The 7,243-nt window shown below is 62.1% G+C and overlaps 1 long non-coding RNA gene across 1 annotated transcript; it reads right to left on the bottom strand.

The window, feature by feature from the left end:
* Positions 1 to 699: 699 nt before the first annotated feature.
* On the bottom strand, positions 700 to 2,490 carry LOC128794749 (uncharacterized). The gene is made up of 2 exons (XR_008433263.1): positions 1,916 to 2,490; positions 700 to 1,672 (listed from the first exon to the last, which is right to left on the bottom strand). It is a non-coding gene; the product is annotated as an uncharacterized LOC128794749 (long non-coding RNA).
* Positions 2,491 to 7,243: the final 4,753 nt, after the last annotated feature.

Genomic DNA, 7,243 nt, shown 5'->3' with positions numbered 1-7,243 from the left:
CGGCTGGGGCTGGGCGTGGTGACAGCAGCGAGGGGACGGCTCTGGGTCACTGCCTGCTGTCCCCTGCGTTGTCCAGACCCTCTGGAGAGGCTGCTGGGTCCCTCTGCTCGCAGCTCCAGCACGTCAGGGACTGCCCCGTTCTGCCACAGGATCGCTGCTCCTTCCGCGGGGGAAAGGCGGTGCCACAGGAGAGGGAATCCTTAGGGTTATCCCAGAGGAGACAGAAATAACGAGGCAACGCCAGCAGCCTGGATCTGTGGAGATCAGCAGTGTCCTTGCGGCCAAATCCTCTCGTCTGGGCCGTAAAACACGGTCCTTGTGCAAGGGCAGAGGGTGAACACGCAATCTGGCTCCTGGTTTCCACAAGGGCAAGGCACCTCCGCGGATTTCCCATGATTTTTTTTTTATGAATTCCACGCTCAGGGATGCCGGGTGGAGCAGCGCCAGGGCAGCTCCCCGAGCGGGCACAGCCCCCTCTGCCCCAAACGCAGCGGGCATCCCGCAGTGCCAGGGGTTTGGGGAGCTGCAGGCAGACAGCCGCGGCTGCACTGCAGGAAAACCTCCCCGCTCCCTCTGTCAACAATTTCATTTTTCAAACTGCGCCAAACGAGAGGTGCATCCTCTCTCTGCCGTGCGGCGGCCGCGTGTGTAACACCAGCACATAATTAACAGTCAAGATCATTTACATTGTCGCTTAGCTAATTTTCATAATGTTTTCTTTATTATCAGAGGAAGAAATTAACCCAAGAATTTATTTACATACTAGTCTCAAACAGTAACAGCTTGCTAATTGCCTGTTAGGTGATTAATAAGCTTACAGCAGATGCTAATGAATCGAGAGCTCACTGTTTCAAAGGTGCTCTTGCAGCATGCTTGTGTTTTGGCAGCTTAATTAGTGCAATAATTATGTACTTGTTGCTTCTTCTTTCAAGCAAATACTGTCAAATGCTTAAAAGATTAAAGAGAATTATATCGCTGAGAACTCGCTGTGCTCGAGGATTCTGCCTCTGCCGCTTCCCCGCTGGAGCCAAAGCGGGAATAAACACGGTGAGGGACTTTTGGGGTGGGGTTGGGGCGCTGCAGGAGCGAGCAGAGCCCAGCCAGCCCTGGGAGCAGCTCCACGGGGGCTTTGGTTGGGATGGAGATGGAAAAGCTGGGAAAAAGCGCAGATGTGGCCCCTGGGGACACGGGGCAGTGCTGGGAGAACGATTTGGCTCCGCGATCTCAGAGGGCTTTTCCAGCCTCAGCGCTCCATGGTCCTGTGGGATCCCCGAGGCCGCGCGTGCTCTGCAGGTGTTTCCCCGCGCAGCTTTTCCAGCCCCTCTGGCAGAAGAGGTTTTCCCCATCACCAGGGCGGATCCTGGGGAATGGTCTGTGTCCCGAGCAGGAGCTGGCCCTGGTGGCCCCGGTGGTGCTCAGGGACACTGAAGCTGCCCCAGGAGCTGCGAGGAGCCGGGCCGAGGCTCGGTGTCCCGGCTGCTCCTTGTCCACGAGGGGATTGTCCCCTGGCCCCACCTGCAGAGGTGCCCCAGGGGGACGTGGAGCTGCCACAGAGGCCACGGGCATGATGCCACTGAACGGCCTCCAAGGTCCCTTCCGAGCCAGACCTTTCCATGGTTCCGTGGCGAGGCTCTGTGGACGAGAGCGCTGCAGGGCTGCTGTGAGGTTCCACCTGCAGGACAAGGAACCACAGTTAACCCTTTCAGGACGAGGGGGAGAGATGTCCCTGCCAGCTTCCCCTGCCACCTCCATGCATGCAGAGCTTCGGAGACTCCTTCACACCCCCCTGTCACCTCCTTTCCAGGCTGGGAATTCATTCCTGGCCCACCCCACTGATCCTCCCAACCAGCCCCTGGGGCTCTCTGTCCCCTCCTGCCCTGCAGGCCGGGCAGGGAAGCTGCCACACCATTGTCACCTGTCCCCGCACCTCTCCCAGTTCCCTGGGACACGGGACTCCGGGTGTGACCAGCTCCAGGTGTGACCAGCTCCAGGTGTGACCAGCTCCAGGTGTGACCCCACGCCCTCACCGCGGCACCGCCGTGTCCCTGCCCCTCTCCGGTGTCAATCCCCGGGCACGGGGCCCTGCCCGGCGGCCCCTGGAGCTCCGTGAGCGCCGAGAGCTCCTCCAGAGCCCTCGCTGTGCGTGCGGGGCCAAGCGCTGAGCGCCGGGGCCGCAGGAGACGGAAAAGCGCCGTCCCCCCGCGGCTGGAGCGGTGTCCCCGTCTCAAGGAGAGCCCTGGAGAGGCACTCCAAGCTCATCCCCGGCCCCGCCGGAGCGGCAGCAGCCGGGCTGGCAATCGCTGCGGCAATCTCCGGTTTCCTTGGCGACCGCCGCGCTCTCCCGGCTGCGTGCGGAGCAGCTGCGGGCTGGAGGCGGCCCCGCAGCTCTGGCTGGGCTCGGCTTCCAAAGGTCCGCATGGCCGGGGCTGAGCCGTGACAGCGGAGCCCCGGGGGCGGCCACAGGGGGCTGCCGGCTCCGCTCCCGGCGGCTCCCGGCCTCTCCTTCCCTCCCCGGTGTCCCCTTCCCTCCCCAGTGTTCCCTTCCCTCCCCGGTGTCCCCTTCCCTCCTCGGCTTTTCCTTCTTTCTCCGGCCTCTCCTTCCCTCCCCAGTGTCCCCTTCCCTCCCCATTGTCCCCTTCCCTCCCCGGTGTCCCCTTCCCTCCCCATTGTCCCCTTCCCTCCCCGGTGTCCCCTTCCCTCCCCATTGTCCTCTTCCCTCCCTAGTGTCCCCTTCCCTCCCCGGCCTCTCCTTCCCTCCCCAGTGTCCCTTTCCCTCCCCGGTGTCCCCTCCCCGGCCTTTTTTTCCCTTCCCGGCCTCTCCTTCCCTCCCCGGTGTCCGCTTCCCTCCTCGGCTTTTCCTTCTCTCCCCGGCGTCCCCTTCCCTCCCCGGTGTCCCTTTCCCTCCTCGGTGTCCCCTCCCCGGCCTCTCCTTCTCTCCCCGGTGGCTCCTTCCCTTCCCTTCCCTTCCCTTCCCTTCCCTTCCCTTCCCTTCCCTTCCCTTCCCTTCCCCCTTCCCTTCCCTTCCCTTCCCTTCCCTTCCCTTCCCTTCCCTTCCCTTCCCTTCCCTTCCCTTCCCTTCCCTTCCCTTCCCTTCCCTTCCCTTCCCTTCCCTTCCCTTCCCTTCCCTTCCCTTCCCTTCCCTTCCCTTCCCTTCCCTTCCCTCCCCGGTGTCCCTTTCCCTCCCCGGTGGTGTTGTCGCGGTGCCCGTTCCCTTATCTGATTGTCACGGCGCGTTTCTCTCGGTTGGGCACGCAGCCAGCTCGTTACTTAACCGGTAATTGCGCTTTAATGGGAGCTATCTCCGAAATGCCTTTTCGGAGCCACAGGCTCGCACATCCCCCCCGCAGGACTCCCGGGAGCGGCTCCCGGCAGGGTTTGGCACCGGCGCCGTCGGTTCTCGTGGCCGGTGCTTTACCGGGGCTGACACGCCGCCCTCAGGGGCACAGCCCGCAGGAGCTCGCCGGATTTACACCGGGACCTCTTCCCGGGAATTCCCTCAACTCCATTCCTCGCTGATTTGTTGACTTGAACCTTGCATTTCCACGGGTTTCCCGACGCCAGCTGAAATCTCCTTGTTTCGGCTGAAAATGTGGGGATTTTGTCCCACATTTTTGGGTTTTCAGCGGGAAATGTGGGGGTTTTTTTGTCCTGCGGGATGTAGGAATAGCAGCGGTGTTAAACCCGGCTGCCAGTGGGTTCCCTTTTTAATAACCCAAATTCCCCCAGCTGAATGCTGATAACGCGTTTTCCTCTCATCCCGTGTTCCCTCCCCGCTGCACGTGTAGGGGAGGGAAGGTGTTCAATCTCCATCTCAACACATTAATTTCAAAAAGTTGGCCAGTATTTGCAAAGTGTTAAGCATATAAAAATTAATGTTGACAAATCTTCGAGGAATAGAATGAAACAAAAGAAATCAATTAAGGAAACAGCCCGCGGATATATTTTATAATCTAAATTGTGCTCAGCATCGCAGTGGAAGTTACCTGCAAACCCTGGTGCCGGATGGAAAACCGAGGAGGGGAAGTTTGGGCTCAGGATGGAAGGAGATGCTGGCCAGAACTGCCTAAAATTCAGAAATGTCGGCGTGAGACTCCTCCAGGTCTGGTCACAGCCTGGGCAATGGCCCGAGGGGCCCTGGAGAGCACCAGGAAAAGCCTCGGTGCACTCTGAGGGTTTGCGTGGAGTCTGCTACAAGGGGGAATGGCTCCCAGTGCCAGAGGGCAGGGAGGGATGGGATACTGGGAATTAGGAATTGTTCCCTGGGCTGGGCTGGAATTGCCAGAGCAGCTGTGGCTGCCCCTGGATCCCTGGCAGTGCCCAAGGCCAGGCTGGACACTGGGACTGGGAGCAGCCTGGGGCAGTGGGGGGTGTCCCTGCCAGGGCAGGGGTGGCACCAGTTGAAGTGGCACCTTTGAGCTGGTGCTGACCCGGAGCAGCAGAGACCTCAGAGCAGCTGAAGGGTGCCAAGGACTGGGCACAGGGACCGTGCTCGGCATGGGAACCACGAGTGCTTCCATCCCCATCATCCCATCATCCCCACCATCCCCATCATCCCCATCCCCACCATCCCCATCCCCATCATCCCATCATCCCCACCATCCCCATCATCCCCATCATCCCCATCATCCCCATCCCCATCATCCCCACCATCCACATCCCGGAGTGCTCCCGAGCCTGGCACAGCCAGGGCAGGACCTCAGCACGTACCTCCATCATTTCCCTTCCCACTGCAGGCTCAAGCCAGGGCCTGGGGCTGGTGAGAATCAATTCACACCGAGCTGTGACTGTGACCCTGGCACGGGATCCCTGTGGGCACCAGCTCACCCCAATCCCTGAGCCTGGCACGGGATCCCTGTGGGCACCAGCTCACCCCAATCCCTGAGCCTGGCACGGGATCCCTGTGGGCACCAGCTCACCCCAATCCCTGACCCTGGCACGGGATCCCTGTGGGCACCAGCTCACCCCAATCCCTGACCCTGGCACGGGATCCCTGTGGGCACCAGCTCACCCCAATCCCTGACGCTGGCACGGGATCCCTGTGGGCACCAGCTCACCCCAATCCCTGACCCTGGCACGGGATCCCTGTGGGCACCAGCTCACCCCAGTCCCTGACCCTGGCACGGGATCCCTGTGGGCACCAGCTCACCCCAATCCCTGACCCTGGCAGGGGATCCCTGTGGGCACCAGCTCACCCCAATCCCTGACCCTGGCACGGGATCCCTGTGGGCACCAGCTCACCCCAGTCCCTGACCCTGGCACGGGATCCCTGTGGGCACCAGCTCACCCCAATCCCTGAGCCTGGCAGGGGATCCCTGTGGGCACCAGCTCACCCCAATCCCTGACCCTGGCACGGGATCCCTGTGGGCACCAGCTCACCCCAATCCCTGAGCCTGGCACGGGATCCCTGTGGGCACCAGCTCACCCCAATCCCTGAGCCTGGCACGGGATCCCTGTGGGCACCAGCTCACCCCAATCTGTGACTGTGACCCTGGCAGGGGATCCCTGTGGGCACCAGCTCACCCCAATCCCTGACCCTGGCACGGGATCCCTGTGGGCACCAGCTCACCCAGTCCCTGAGCCTGACCCTGGCAGGGGATCCCTGTGGGCACCAGCTCACCCCAATCCCTGACCCTGGCACGGGATCCCTGTGGGCACCAGCTCACCCCAATCCCTGACCCTGGCACGGGATCCCTGTGGGCACCAGCTCACCCCAATCCCTGAGCCTGGCACGGGATCCCTGTGGGCACCAGCTCACCCCAGTCCCTGAGCCTGACGCTGGCAGGGGATCCCTGTGGCACCAGCTCACCCCAATCCCTGAGCCTGGCAGGGGATCCCTGTGGGCACCAGCTCACCCCAATCTGTGAGCCTGGCAGGGGATCCCTGTGGGCACCAGCTCACCCCAATCTGTGACCCTGGCAGGGGATCCCTGTGGGCACCAGCTCACCCCAATCCCTGAGCCTGGCAGGGGATCCCTGTGGGCACCAGCTCACCCAGTCCCTGAGCCTGACGCTGGCAGGGGATCCCTGTGGCACCAGCTCACCCCAATCCCTGAGTCTGGCACGGGATCCCTGTGGGCACCAGCTCACCCCAGTCCCTGAGCCTGGCACGGGATCCCTGTGGGCACCAGCTCACCCCAGTCCCTGAGCCTGGCACGGGATCCCTGTGGGCACCAGCTCACCCCAGTCCCTGAGCCTGGCACGGGATCCCTGTGGGCACCAGCTCACCCCAATCTGTGACCCTGGCAGGGGATCCCTGTGGGCACCAGCTCACCCCAATCCCTGAGCCTGGCAGGGGATCCCTGTGGGCACCAGCTCACCCCAGTCCCTGAGCCTGACGCTGGCAGGGGATCCCTGTGGGCACCAGCTCACCCCAGTCCCTGACCCTGGCAGGGGATCCCTGTGGGCACCAGCTCACCCCAATCCCTGAGCCTGGCACGGGATCCCTGTGGGCACCAGCTCACCCCAATCCCTGAGCCTGACCCTGGCACGGGATCCCTGAGGGCACCAGCTCACCCCAGTCCCTGAGCCTGACGCTGGCACGATGCCCCGGGAGCAGCGTGGGGACGGCGCTGCCCGCGCTGCCCGCGTCACTCCTGCTCAGGCCAGCGGGACAAATGAGTCTGGATGTCTGTGTGATCCTATCAGCGTTATCTCAGCCGCTGGATTTTAAGGCTTCTGTGGCCTTCAGAGTAAATAAGTGTTTTCCCGGGGTGACACGGGGACCTGGGCAGGAGGGGACTCGTCTGGGCTGGCTCGGGCGCCGTGGGAGAAACCCCGCAGGGATTTCAGCACCCGTTGTCTGACTGGACTGCTGGCTCCTTCCAGGCAGGGCAGTGGTGAAGGGAGCCCCCAGAGCAGCGCCCGCGGGGGGATCCCGTCTGTCCTTTGCCACCCACGCTCTGCTCCCGGCAGGATTCCCAGCTGGATGAGCCGGGCCTGACCTTGTGTGAGCAAACAGCTCCAGCCGGGAGCTCACTCACGGCCCCCTCTCCTCCTTCTCCAAAGAAAAATCGTTCCATTGACCATTTCTTCTTAGGGGTTTTCATTCCACGGAGATCTGGACATCTTCATGGAATCTGGACATTTCGTGGACGTTCCCATTCATGGAATTTGGACATTTGACCATAAAAATTCCTGAGATCTGGATGGAAAATCCCAGCAGAGAAACGGAGATCTCCATCCCGGGAAAGGGCAAAGGAAAGGTCCATCCGAGGATTATCTCTGGCATTCACTTAATTTTATTA

Source organism: Vidua chalybeata, chromosome 13 (assembly GCF_026979565.1).
Source record: "Vidua chalybeata isolate OUT-0048 chromosome 13, bVidCha1 merged haplotype, whole genome shotgun sequence".
Lineage (NCBI taxonomy): Eukaryota > Metazoa > Chordata > Aves > Passeriformes > Viduidae > Vidua > Vidua chalybeata.
Note: the sequence above shows the minus strand (reverse complement) of the source record. Positions and strands in the feature narration are given on the sequence as shown.